Source organism: Triticum urartu, chromosome 1, assembly GCF_003073215.2.
Source record: "Triticum urartu cultivar G1812 chromosome 1, Tu2.1, whole genome shotgun sequence".
Classification (NCBI taxonomy): Eukaryota; Viridiplantae; Streptophyta; class Magnoliopsida; order Poales; family Poaceae; genus Triticum; species Triticum urartu.
The window spans coordinates 513,645,546-513,659,933 of NC_053022.1; positions in this window are offsets into that span (position 1 = coordinate 513,645,546).

A 14,388-nucleotide genomic window follows, 5' to 3' on the forward strand; every position below is an offset into this window, starting at 1 on the left:
GCAGGCATTCAAAGAAGATTTCCTTCTCTTCTTTGGTAAGAGCATAGCTGGCATGACCATGATGTATGCTGTCTTTTCCGTGCATACGTTGCTGGTCCTCCCATGCCTCGGGTGTATCTTTTGTCTTCCCATACACGCCCAAGAAGCCAAGAAGGGTCACGCAAAGATTCTTCATCACGTGCATCACGTCGATTGCGGAGCGGACCTCTAGGTCTTTCCAATAGGGCAAGTCCCAAAATATAGATTTCTTCTTCCACATGGGTGCGTGTCCGTCAGCGTCATTCGGAACAGGTTGTCCGCCAAGACCCTTTCCAAAGACTACCTTCAAATCCTTGACCATATCATGTACATCAGCACCAGTACGGTGGCGAGGCTTCGTCCGGTGATCCGCCTCACGTTTGAAATGCTTGCCTTTCTTTCTTACGGGATGCCTGCTCGGAAGAAATCGACGATGTCCCAGGTACACATTCTTCCTACAATTGTCCAAATATATACTGTCGGTATCATCCAAACAGTGCGTGCATGCGTGGTATCCCTTGTTTGTCTGTCCTAAAAGGTTACTGAGAGCAGGCCAATCATTGATGGTCACGAACAGCAACACCTTTAGGTCAAATTCTCCCCCCATGTGCTCATCCCACGCACGTACACCTGTTCCATTCCATAGCTGTAAGAGTTCTTCAACTAATGGCCTTAGGTACACATCAAAGTCGTTTTCGGGTTGCTTAGGGCCTTGGGTGAGCACTGGCATCATAATGAACTTCCACTTCATGCACAACCAAGGAGGAAGGTTATACAAACATAGAGTCACAGGCCAGGTGCTATGGTTGCTGCTCTGCTCCCGAAAGGATTAATGCCATCTGTGCTTAGACCATACCATACGTTCCTTGCGTCATCTGCAAACTCCTTCCCGGACTTTCTCTCGATTTTCTCCACTGCGACCCGTCAGCGGGTACTCTCAACTTTCCGTCTTTCTTACGGTCTTCTCTGTGCCATCACATCGCCTTGGCATGCTCTTTGTTTTGGAACAAACGTTTCAACCGTGGTATTATACTAGCATACCACATCACCTTGGCAGGAATCTTCTTCCTGGGACGCTCGCCCTCGACATCACCAGGGTCATCGCGGCTGATCTTATAGCACAATGCACTGCATACCGGGCAAGCGTTCAAATCCTCGTACTCACCGCGGTAGAGGATGCAGTCATTAGGGCATGCATGTATCTTCTGCACCTCTAACCATAGAGGGCAGACAACCTTCTTTGCTTCATACGTACTCTGGGGCAATTCGTTGTCCATTGGAAGCGTATTCTTTATCATTACCAGCAACTTTCCAAATCCCTTGTTAGATACACCATTCTCTGCCTTCCATTGCAGCAATTCCAGTGTGGTGCCCAACTTTTTCTTGTCAGCTTCGCAATTCGGGTACACCAATTTCTTGTGATCCTCTAACATGCGCTGCAACTTCTTCTTCTCCAAATCACTTGCGCAGTTTCTCTTTGCATCGGCAATGGCCTGACCTAGATCATCAGCGGGCTCATCTGATGCCTCTTCTTCATCTTCTTCCTGCATTGCCGGCTCAGCTTCTTCCCCCATTGTTGTATCATCGTATTCAGGGAACTCATGGCCAGGATAGCTATTGTCGTCCTCTTCTTCTTCATTGTCTTCCATCATAACCCCTCTTTCTCCATGCTTGGTCCAAACATTATTATAGTGGGGCATGAAACCAGACTTAAACAGGTGGATGTGAATGGTTCTTGACGTAGAGTAATTGTGATCATTCTTACAGACAACACATGGACAAGGCATAAAACCATCCGCCCGCTTGTTTGCCTCAGTCGCAAGCAGAAAAGTTTGCACGCCATTAATGAACTCGGGAGAGCATCGGTCATCATACATCCATTGTCGGCTCATCTTCATTACACAACACCGAAAAGACCAAATTAATACAAGTTCATACATATATATAGTTCATACAACACTTAAATGCAACAAACAAATAATCTAGCTAAAGAATTTAAATGCAACAACAAATGCGATCAAGATTGCAACTAAGGTAACAATTGATCCAACAACATAATGATACCAAGCCTCACTATGAATGTCATATTTTCTAATCTTTCTAATCTTCAAGCGCATTTCTCCATCTTGATCTTGTGATCATCGACGACATCGACAACATGCAACTCCAATTCCATCTTCTCCCCCTCAATTCTTTTCAATTTTTCTTTCAAATCCTCGTTTTCTATTTCAACTAAATTTAACCTCTCGACAATAGGGTCGGTTGGAATTTACGGTTCACATACCTCCTACATACAAATATCTATGTCAACTTGATGGGCATAATTTGTCATAAACACGAAATGCAACAAATAGTATTAAAAGAGAATATACCACATCTGAATCATAACAAGGACGAGGGCCGACGGGGACTGATATCAAAACCATGGCACTATGTATAACAAACCATGTACGGGTAAGATAATTATACGAGTAACTATATATCCAAATCACACAAAGATCAATTTTTTATATAAAACATTCATGAACAAGAGGCTCACCGCAAGGTGGTGCCGGCGACGGGACGACGCGGGTGATCGACGGTGGTTACGACGGAGATTTAGAAGGCACTAAGTAAACCACACCTACATATGCAAACTAAGTGTTATTTTGACCTCAAATTGCATATAAATCAAATACTAGCACATATAATTCCACCCAAATTACTAAACTCACAAATTAATCACTATATAAAGCATTGCAAGAGCTAATCTAGCAATGAGAGATGAAAGGACAAAGTTGCTAACCTTTGTGATCATTTGAATGGATGGGGGCCTTCAAATCTTGACAAATTTTGGGCAAAATGTGTGATGAGCTCGAGAGGAAGAGGGGAAGAACAGAGAGGAGAGGGGAAAGGGGAAGAACAGAGCGAGCTCGGGTGGACGAAGGGTTTATGTAGGATGACCTTTAGTACCGGTTCGTGATACGACCCGATACTAAAGGTGCTGGAGGGGCCCCAGACTGACAACATCCTGCCACCACTCACTTTAGTACCGGTTCGTGGCACGAACCGGTGCTAAAGGTTTGCCACGAACCGGTACTAATGAAAATGGCTGGCTAGCCGTTGGAACCGGCACTAATGCATACATTAGTGCTGGCTCAAAATCAAACCGACACTAATGTGCTTGACATTTGACCCTTTTTCTACTAGTGTGATAGTGTCATTGACAGAGTTCTTCAATCACCGCCACCAAGCTATAAAGGCTTCATGATGAACTATAATATGCAAGGGATGGAAAAGGCAATTCCCGAGCTCTTCGCGATGCTAAATGCTGTGGAGGTAGAAATCAAGAAGGAGCATCAAGTGTTGATGGTTAGCAAGACCACTAGTTTCAAGAAAATGGACAAACAGAAGAAGGGGAACTTCAAGAAGAACAGCAAGCTAGTTGCTGCTCAAGGGTAGACGCCCAAGTCTGGACCTAAGCCTGAAACTGAGTGCTTCTACTGCAAAGGGACTGGTCACTGGAAGCGGAACTGCCCCAAGTATTTGGCGGATAAGAAGGATGGCCAACTGAAAGGTATATTTGATATACATGTTATTGATGTGTACCTTACTAATGCTCATAGTAGCGCCTGTGTATTTGATACTGGTTCTGTTGCTCATATTTGCAACTCGAAACAGGAGCTACGGATTAAACGAAGATTGGCTAAGGACGAGGTGACGATGCGCGTTGGAAATGGTTCCAAAGTCGATGTGATCGCCGTCGGCACGCTACCTCTACATCTACCGTCGGGATTAGTTTTAGACCTAAATAATTTTTATTTGGTGTCAGCGTTTAGCATGAACATTATATCTGGATCTTGTTTAATGCGAGACGGTTATTCATTTAAATCAGAGAATAATGGTTGTTCTATTTATATGAGTAATTTCTTTTATGGTCATGCACCCTTGATGAGTGGTATATTTTTGTTGAATCTCGATTGTAGTGATACACATATTCATAATATTGAAGTCAAAAGATGAAAAGTTAATAATGATAGTGCAACTTATTTATGGCACTGCCATTTAGGTCATATTGGTGTAAAGCGCATGAAGAAACTCCATGCCAATGGGCTTTTGGAATCACTTGATGCTTGCGAACCATGCCTCATGGGCAAGATGACTAAGACTCCGTTCTCCGGAACAATGGAGCGAGCAACTGACTTATTGGAAATAATACATACTAATGTATGCGGTCCGATGAGTGTTGAGGCTCGTGGCGGGTATCGTTATTTTCTGACCTTCACACATGATTTGAGCTGATATAGGTATATCTACTTAATGAAACATAAGTCTGAAACATTTGAAAAGTTCAAAGAATTTCAGCGTGAAGTGGAAAATCATTGTCACAAGAAAATAAAGTTTCTATGATATAATCATGAAGGTGAATATTTGACTTATGAGTTTGGTCTTCATTTGAAACAATGTGGAATAGTTTCGCAACTCACGCCACCTAGAACACCACAACGTAATGGTGTGTCCGAACGTCGTAATCGTACTTTATTGATTGGAAATAATACCGAATTTCTGGATATCATAAAAGGATACTTGAATAAGAATTTTTCAATGAAAGACCTCGATGAAGCTGCTTATATATTAGGCATCAATATCTATAGAGATAGATCAGGACGCTTAATTGGACTTTCACAAAACACATACCTTGATAAAGTTTTGACGAAGTTCAAAATGGATCATTCAAAGAAAGGGATCTTGTCTGTGTTACAAGGTGTGAAGTTGAGTTAGACTCAATGCCCGACCAATGCAGAAGATAGAAAGAAAATGAAAGTCATTCCTCAGCCATATATTCTATCATTTATGCAATGCTGTGTGCCAGACATGATGTGTGCCTTGCTATAAGTTTAGCAAGGAGGTACCAAAGTAATCTAGGAGTGGATCACTAGACAAAGGTCAAGAACATCCTGAAATACCTGAAAGGACTAAGGATATGTTTCTTGTTTATGGAGGTGACAAAGAGCTCGTCGTAAATAGTTACGTCGATGCAAGCTTTGACACTAATCCGGATGACTCTAAGTCACAAACCGGATACGTATTTATATTGAATTGTGGAGCTTTCAGTTGGTGCAGTTCCAAGCAAAGCGTCGTGGCGGGATCTACGTGTGAAGCGGAGTACATAGCTGCTTCAGAAGCAGCAAATGAAGGAGTCTGGATGAAGGAGTTCATATCTAATCTAGGTGTAATACCTAGTGCATCGGGTCCAATGAAAATATTTTGTGACAATACTGGAGCAATTGCCTTGGCAAAGGAATCTAGATTTCACAAGAGAACCAAACACATCAAGAGACGCTTCAATTCCATCAGCGATCAAGTCAAGGAGGGAGACATAGAGATTTGCAAGATACATACTGCTACCTCTTGAGCATGCGTTGGTTTTCCCTTGAAGAGGAAAGGGTGATGGAGCACAGTAGCGTAAGTATTTCCCTCAGTTTTTGAAAACCAAGGTATCAATCCAGTAGGAGGTAACACACAAGTCACCTAGTACCTGCACAAACAAACAAGAACCTCGCAACCAACGTGATAAAGGGTTGTCAATCCCTTCACGGTCACTTACGAAAGTGAGATCTGATAGAGATAATAAGATAAATATTTTTGGTATTTTTATGATATATATTGGAAAATAAAGATTGCAAAATAAACGGTAATAGAAATAGCAAGTTGATATGAAAATAACATGATGGAAGATAGACCCGGGGGTCATAGGTTTCACTAGTGGCTTCTCTCAAGATAGCAAATTCTATGGTGGGTGAACAAATTACTGTCGAGCAATTGATAGAAAAGCGAATACTTATGAGAATATCTAGGCATGATCATGTATATAGGCATGACGTCCGCGACAAGTAGACCGAAATGATTCTGCATCTACTACTATTACTCCACATATCGACCGCTATCCCGCATGCATCTAGAGTATTAAGTTCATAAGAACAGAGTAACTCATTAGGCTGGATGACATGATGTAGAGGGATAAACTCAAGCAATATGATATAAACCCCATCTTTTTATCCTTGACGGCAACAATACAAAACGTGCCTTGCTGCCCCTGCTGTCACTTGGGAAGGACACCGCAAGATTGAACCCAAAGCTAAGCACTTCTCCCATTGCAAGACAGATCAATCTAGTAGGCCAAACCAAACTGATAATTTGAAGAGACTTGCAAAGATATTTAAATCATGCATAAAAGATTTCAGAGAAGAATCAAATAGTTTTCATAGATAATCTTGATCATAAACCCACAATTCATCGGATCTCGACAAACACACCGCAAAAAGAATTACATCGAATAGATCTCCAAGAGAATCGAGGAGAACTTTGTATTAAGATCCAAAGAGAGAGAAGAAGCCATCTAACTAATAACTATGGACCCGAAGGTCTGTGGTAAACTACTCACACATCATCGGAGAGGCTATGGTGTGGATGTAGAAGCCCTCCGTGATCGATTCCCCCTTCAGCGGAGCGCCGGAAAAGGCCCCAAGATGGTATCTCACGGCTACAGAAGGTTGCGGCGGTGGAAATAGGGTTTCGTGGTGCTCCTGGATGTTTTCGGGGTATATGGGTATATATATAGGAGGAAGAAGTACGTCGGTGGAGCTGCAAGGGGCTCACGAGGATGGGGGGCATGCCTACCCCCCTGGGTGCGCCCTCCTGCCTCGTGGCCTCCTCGCTTCTTTCTTGACGTCCACTCCATGTCTCCTCGATCACGTTTGTTCCAAAAATAACTCCCCCGAAGGTTTCATTCCGTTTGGATTGTGTTGGGGATATTACTACTAGAGGTAAACCGGCCTTGGGTAGCCGGGTTGACTCTTTGAAGATTAGAAGCCCATGAAAATGTAAAGATGCTAGCGCTTTACGGAGGGCCCAGAGGCGAGTACAATATGTAAATGTAAACCGGCCCAGTCATGTAACTTGTATAGTAAGATAGAAAGAGAGAGACCGAACCGGATACATTTATAAACCGGCTTCGGGACTCTGTAGCCCTGCGGGCGTCAACCTATGTATATAAAGGGACGACCCGGCCGTGGTTTAGGGACAGAGAACAACAACTCGAAAGCCAGACAAAGCGGATTCGCTCCCTGGCCTTTGAAACCCTAGCAATACCAATCACAACTAGACGTAGGCTTTTACCTTCATTGAAGGGGCCGAACTAGTATAAACTCCCGTGTCCCCTTGTCCGGTTTAACCCCTTTAAGCTAACCCATCGCGATGGTTCCACAACTAAGTCCTTTCACGAGGACATCTGCCATGACAAACCCACGACAGTTGGCGCCCACCGTGGGGCTATCGCACGATGGTTTCGAGTTCTTGAAGGGCAGCTTCAATGGACTTAAGGGATACGCTGTGGGCCGGATGACGAAGAGTCGCCGCGGCAAGCTCTACATCGACAACGCAGGATGGGGTCCCGAGGCCGATCCAATCGAATACGGGTACCGGGTCCCCTTTGGTGGGGTTCACGTCTTCATCGGCAAGATCGGCGAACCGGCCCCCGAGCCGGACATCTACACTGACATCATCGAAACGGCTCGGCGTGCAAGTCCTTCGCCGGTTCAGCCCGAGGCAAGGCATGTTTTCGTAGGTGTCCTTCGCTGGATCAGGGCACGAGGACGGACCGGTGTCCGAAGGAGAAACCGTAGTCTGCTCTGATGACGAGTCTTTTGGAGAAACCGAATCGCTTTACCAGTTGCAGGACGGCCGGATTGAGGGAGGATCCGAGGGTAGCAGTATTCCAGATTCAACTGGTCTGCCAAACCAGGCCACCATCTTCATGGCCGGCACACAATCGGCGCCTCATTCATCTACTGCCGCAGCAATGCTCTCCGGTTCAACAACGGCCACGCCAGCAGGGGCAGGAAGCTCGGCGCCACCTCCGGCCCAACTCTTATCTGATTTGTTCGACGCTCTGGAAACATTGATGTCCGCGGAGGTAGACGCAGCAGCCAGGGATCAGCACGATGCGGAGATTGCAAAAGTGAAAGATTAGATAGCCCAGGCCAAAGCGGACCTGGCAGCAGAGAACGCCAGGATGGCTACGGAGCGGGCCGAGTTGGAAGCACAGGCTTACCGGATTAGACTGGATCAGAATGCTTTGGAGGAAGTCATGAGAAGAAGGTACCGGTCACGTCTCCCGTCGGTTTATGAGCCGCAGAATCTTTTCAACACGCCAGGTGCAGGAGCTGGCAACCAACCCACACTAAACCAGGCGGGGGCGCCGGGAGCAGGAGCACCGGTTCAGCCGCGCACGACGGACCTGCCTCGCCGGAACAACGTTGTACCATCAACGCCGCCCGGGCATTATTCCAACCCGTTGGACAACATTGTGGCCGCTGCGTCACGCCTGGCGGCCCTCCCCACTGACGGCAAGTCACCAGTGGCAGTGGAAGGACGTCGGGCCAGGGATCTCCTTCAGACAACACTAAATCAACAACAAGCATATTCACACAGCCGTGAGAGGATTCACTCCACTCCCCGCCCAAGCCGGAGTTATAGCAGACACGTGGAAGACGAACCAGCCGTGTCCAGTAGTGCACGCCACCGAAATTCGCCACGAGGGAACAACCCGGCTGGGGGGGTGCTAATGCGCAAGATGTTGTGGATCATGGCCGCGCACGTCGAGAGGCCGAGTTAACAGCTAGACACGAGGCACGACAGCATACTCCGGTTCACCCCACTGCCTCCATGGAGCCAGGGGCGATGTTCAGTTCCTTAGGGGTACCGTGTTTATCTCCTGCTTTGCGTAATGTGCGACTACCCAAGGATTTCAAGGGACCTCGTAAGGTACCAAATTATACCGCCGATTTGCAGCCAGAGGCGTGGGTGGAGAGCTATGAGATGGCAATGGAGATGTTAGATGTGGACGATGCGGTGTGTGCTAAATATTTCACCATGATGTTGGAAGGAACAGCTCGCACTTGGTTGAAGAGCTTGCCGATCAACTCTATTGGATCATGGGCCGAATTGAAGCACCGGTTTATCCAGAACTTCAAGGATACGTGTAAGCAGCCGATGTCAATTGTAGATCTGGCCGCTTGTGTCCAAGAGGAAGGGGAGCCCATGACCCATTGGGTCAAACAGGTCTCGGAGATTTTGCATTCGTTAGATCGTATCAACGCAGACACCACAGTGTTAACGTTAGAAGGTAATTGTGGTTTCAAACCGTTGAAACAGAAGTTGGGAAGGCTCAAACGTCACTGCAACGACATGTCAACACTCATGGCTTCTTTGGTTAAATACGCCGATTCAGATAATACCAAGGATCCGGATTCAGAGGAGGACAAACCGGGGAAGGGTAAGAAGACCGGCAGTGCCAAAGGCCAACAACACAATCCGGTAGGCCATGGAAACGCTGGTAAGCACAAGGCCGACAGTGGTTTGGACTTTGTCGCAAATACCAACGCGCAGGAGAATAACCAGTGCCATAAAGGCAAGCAGCCCCAGAGGGGTGGAGGTCCAGGCAACAATTTGGAGCGTTTGTTAAATCAGCCCTGTCCAAAGCATGGATCAAAGGAGAAACCGGCATCACATCTCTGGAAAGATTGTTATATCATGCGGGATTTCAAAATTCCAACATGTTCCAATATGACAACGGCCCGCCCGGCGGTTCAGGAGGAGGTTTCCACGGGCCGGGTTACGGAGGCGGTGGTTCCGGTTCAGGTTTTCTAGGCAATCAAACCGGACACGTCAATCAAGGACACCAAGGCAACCAGAGAGCTTACAACCATCAGGGGAATCAGCAGCAGCAGCAGTCGGGTTATCAGAGCAATCCCAAACAGCTGAACAGCGGGCAATATCATGTCTTCACTACTATTTTGTGCTTCATCAAGTAGATATACTCATATCTGCTCAAATCATCTGTGAAGATCATAAAATAATGATACTTGCCGCGGGCCTCAATATTCATCAGACCACATACATCAGTATGTATGATTTCCAACAAATCTTTTGCTTGCTCCATTGTTCCAGAGAACGGAGTCTTAGTCATCTTGCCCATGAGGCATGATTCGCAAGCATCAACTGATTCATAATCAAGTGATTCCAAAGGCCCATCAGCATGGATTTTCTTCATGCGCTTTACACCAATATGACCTAAACGGCAGTGCCACAAATAAGTTGCACTATCATTATTAACTTTGCATCTTTTGGCTTCAATATTATGAAAATGTGTATCACCATGATCGAGATCCAACAAACCATTTTCATTGGGTGTATGACCATAGAAGGTTTTATTCATGTAAACAGAACAACAATTATTCTCTAACTTACATGATTAACTGTATTGCAATAAACATGATCCAATCATATTCATGCTCAATGCAAACACTAAATAACATTTATTTTAGGTTGAACACTAATCCCGAAAGTATAGGGAGTGTGCGATGATGATCATATCAGTCTTGGAACTACTTCCAACACACATCGTCACTCCACCCTTAACTAGTCTTTGTTCATTCTGCAACTCCCGTTTCGTGTTACTAATCTTAGCAACTGAACTAGTATCAAATACTAAGGGGTTGCTATAAACACTAGTAAATTACACATCAATAACATGTATATCAAATATACCTTTGTTCACTATGCCATCCTTCTTATCCGCCAAGTATCTAGGGCAGTTCCACTTCTAGTGACCAGTCCCTTTGCAGTAGAAGCACTTAGTCTCAGGCTTAGGTCCAAACTTGGGCTTCTTCACTTGAGCAGGAACTTGCTTGCTGTTCTTCTTGAAGTTCCCCTTCTTCCCTTTGCCCTTTCTCTTGAGACTAGTGGTCTTGTCAACCATCAACACTTGATGTTTTTCTTGATTTCTACCTTCGCCGATTTTAGCATCGCGAAGAGCTTGGGAATTGTTTTCGTCACCCCTTGCATATTATAGTTCATCACGAAGTTCTACTAAGGGCGTGTTCAGAAGTCCTCCGCACTCCCTGCTCCGCGAACTCCGCGTGAGAAGTTAGGCCGAACACTCCGTGCTTCCTGGAGCCAGCTTCGAGAAGCTGTACCGAGCCCTAGTGCAACTTGAACGAGTTTACGAAGCTGGGTTTTCGCAGCTTCACGAGCTTCTTGGAAACGCGGAGTTCGCCCAAATTACGTGTCATGCCACCTCCAAGTGAGTCACGTACCGGTTCGTGCGATCCTGATTCTTTTTCTCGCTCGCGGTCCTCACAGTCGTTGGATTAGGCAGCGTGAACGCATCCTGACGGCGCTCATAGGGTTCCTCCAAACTGGGCCAGGCCCAGTGTCTCTCCTACTCTCCCCGAGCAGGCCTTAGGCCTCTTTTCCTATTAAGTTGGATGGGCTTTAGACTGGCCTAGCAGTCTGCTAGTCCGCCTAGCGTGGGGAGGAGTCGGACGCGGTACCGAACGATCCTGGCTTCTCGCTTGAGCTGGAGCCCGGCGCGCAGCTGAGAAGCTGTGGAGTTGAGCGATGCGGAGGACTTCCGAACACGCTCTAACTTGGTGATGGTGACCAGAGAATTCTGTCAATCGCTATTTTATCTGGAAAATTAACTCCCACTTGATTCAAGTGATTGTAGTACCCAGACAATCTGAGCACATGCTCACTGCTTGAGCTATTCTCCTCCATCTTTTAGCTATAGAACTTGTTGGAGACTTCATATCTCTCAACTCGGGTATTTGCTTGAAATATTAACTTCAACTCCTGGAACATCTCATATGGTCCATGACGTTCAAAATGTCTTTGAAGTCCCGATTCTAAGCCGTAAAGCATGGTGCACTAAACTATCAAGTAGTCATCATATCGAGCTTGCCAAACGTTCATAACGCCTGCAGTTGCTCCTGCAATCGGTCTGTCATCTAGTGGTGCATCAAGGACATAATTCTTGTGTGCAGCAATGAGGATAAACCTCAGATCACGGATCCAATCCGCATCCTTTGCTACTAACATCTTTCAACTTAGTTTACTCTAGGAACATATCAAAAATAAAACAGGGGAGCTAAACGCGAGCTATTGATCTACAACATAGATATGCTAATACTACCAGGGCTAAGTTCATGATAAATTTAAGTTCAATTAATCATATTACTTAAGAACTCCCACTTAGATAGACATCCCTCTAAAACTCTAAGTGATCATGTGATCCATATCAACTAAACCATGTCCGATCATCACGTGAGATGGAGTAGTTTAAATGGTGAACATCACTATGTTGATCATATCTACTATATGATTCACGCTTGACCTTTCGGTCTCAGTGTTCCGAGGCCATATCTATTATATGCTAGTCTCGTCAAGTTTAACCTGAGTATTCCGCGTGTGCAACTGTTTTGCACCTGTTGTATTTGAACGTAGAGCCTATCACACCCGATCATCACGTGGTGTCTCAGCACGAAGAACTTTCGCAATGGTGCATACTCAGGGAGAACACTTATACTTTGATAATTTAGTGAGGGATCATCTTATAATGCTACCGTCAATCTAAGCAAGATAAGATGCATAAAAGATAAAAATCACATGCAATCAATATAAGTGATATGATATGGCCATCATCATCTTGTGCTTGTGATCTCCATCTCCGAAGCACCTTCATGATCACCATCGTCACCGGCGCGACACCTTGTTCTCCATCGTAGCATCGTTGTCGTCTCGCCAATCTTATGCTTCCACGACTATCGCTACCGCTTAGTGATAAAGTAAAGCATTACAGGGCGATTGCATTGCATACAATAAAGCGACAACCATATGGCTCCTGCCAGTTGCCGATAACTCGGTTACAAAACATGATCATCTCATACAATAAAATTTAGCATCATGTCTTGACCATATCACATCACAACATGTCACTATGTAACCTTGCTGTTCACACACGAACACGTTACTATGTACCTCCAACGCCGAGGGTGATGCACCGCAGCTCGCGTCGAAGGAGACCCGTCAGGAAGCGCGGTACGCAAGACAATCCGGCGGGTGCTTTTGAGGAGCCGAAACCCCACACGCCTGGGAGGGACCCCGTCAGGGCGCGCGGCGGCTATGGCTGCCCTAGGTCGACCTGATCGCCCCTAGGGCCTCGAGGTTCGCCGCCCTGCAAAGAAGAAGAACAGACGAAGAACGAGGAAGAAGAAGAACTAGGGTTAAGGAGAAAAGATAAAAGATAAAAAGTGGTAGATGAATTGATCGAGTGTGTGTTGTTCAATTGTCCATCACCCCTTGAGTATATAAGAGGCGGCTGGACTTCCCGTGCAAGGAAAAGGCGTCAATTCACGTCCAAAACCCTAGTCCAATTCGGATTTGTTTGGTCCGAACTTTCCAAAACTGTTCGGTAAAATCTGGCTGCATGTTGTGGGCCATGTTCGGGGGAGTAAACGGCCTCGGATGGAAACGAGCCCAAAAGCAATCTTGACCGTTTCGACGAGACGAACAACTTTCATGTTGAACGTTTTTTGATCTGATGCCATCTTGAGGGGGTTTTCGGCTGTTTTCCGAAGTCTGCAGCAGCCAAATTCAAAACCCGGACTAACATACCCGGAGTGTCCGGTCATCCACAGAGAAAATCAAAACCCGGATGGTTGTCCCCGGAGTGTTCGGCCATCCAGTGCAGCAGCGCCTTGTACTAGCTGTAACTTTTGCATATGACCTTGGATTAAGACGATTTTTATATCAAAATCATCCATTTCGACGATACGCACAACTTTCATGTTGAAACTTTTTCCATTTGGAGTCATCTTAATTGGGTTTCAAGCCATTCTTTAATCTGGTGTCACCATGAGCATCTCTGAACTTGCCATAACTTTTGCATCCGGATTCCGTTTTAGACCACTTTCATATCCATCTTGATCTTCTCAAAGAAAGCCATATCATGGTGACTTCCAATCATAAGTTTGAATTAATCTTGACATAGATTAAAGCAACTTTTATGATTGTGCCACTTTTGAGCGTCAACACATGCCCACCTGTTTTTCGGCAAAGCTAGTGTGCCGAAAAATAACTTGTACCATGTTTGTTCTAAGGACGATGTCAACACTCCATCGGCCATTTATATGCTTAGGGCGATAATGATATATCGGCCATTATTGTTTTTGAACCCTTGCTGCAAACTTGGGCGAAACCTTCTCAACTTCATTAACAATCCGATGATAAAGTTCCATAGATATGTGTCTCAAGGTCATCCTCCGAGCCGTATTGTTCACCCTTTTGCTAGGATTTTGTAGATAATCAACAATAAACTCTCTCCAATCCTTACTTTCACCTGCATCAAAATTCATTAGTGGCCAAAGCTGTGGACTTTGGTTTGGCTTTACCTATGTTGACGAGATGAAGCATCGGCTATTGAGAGAAATGCAATACGCCATGATTAATGTAGTAGCCGGATGCTTGCTGTGCCAACTCTTTTGAATT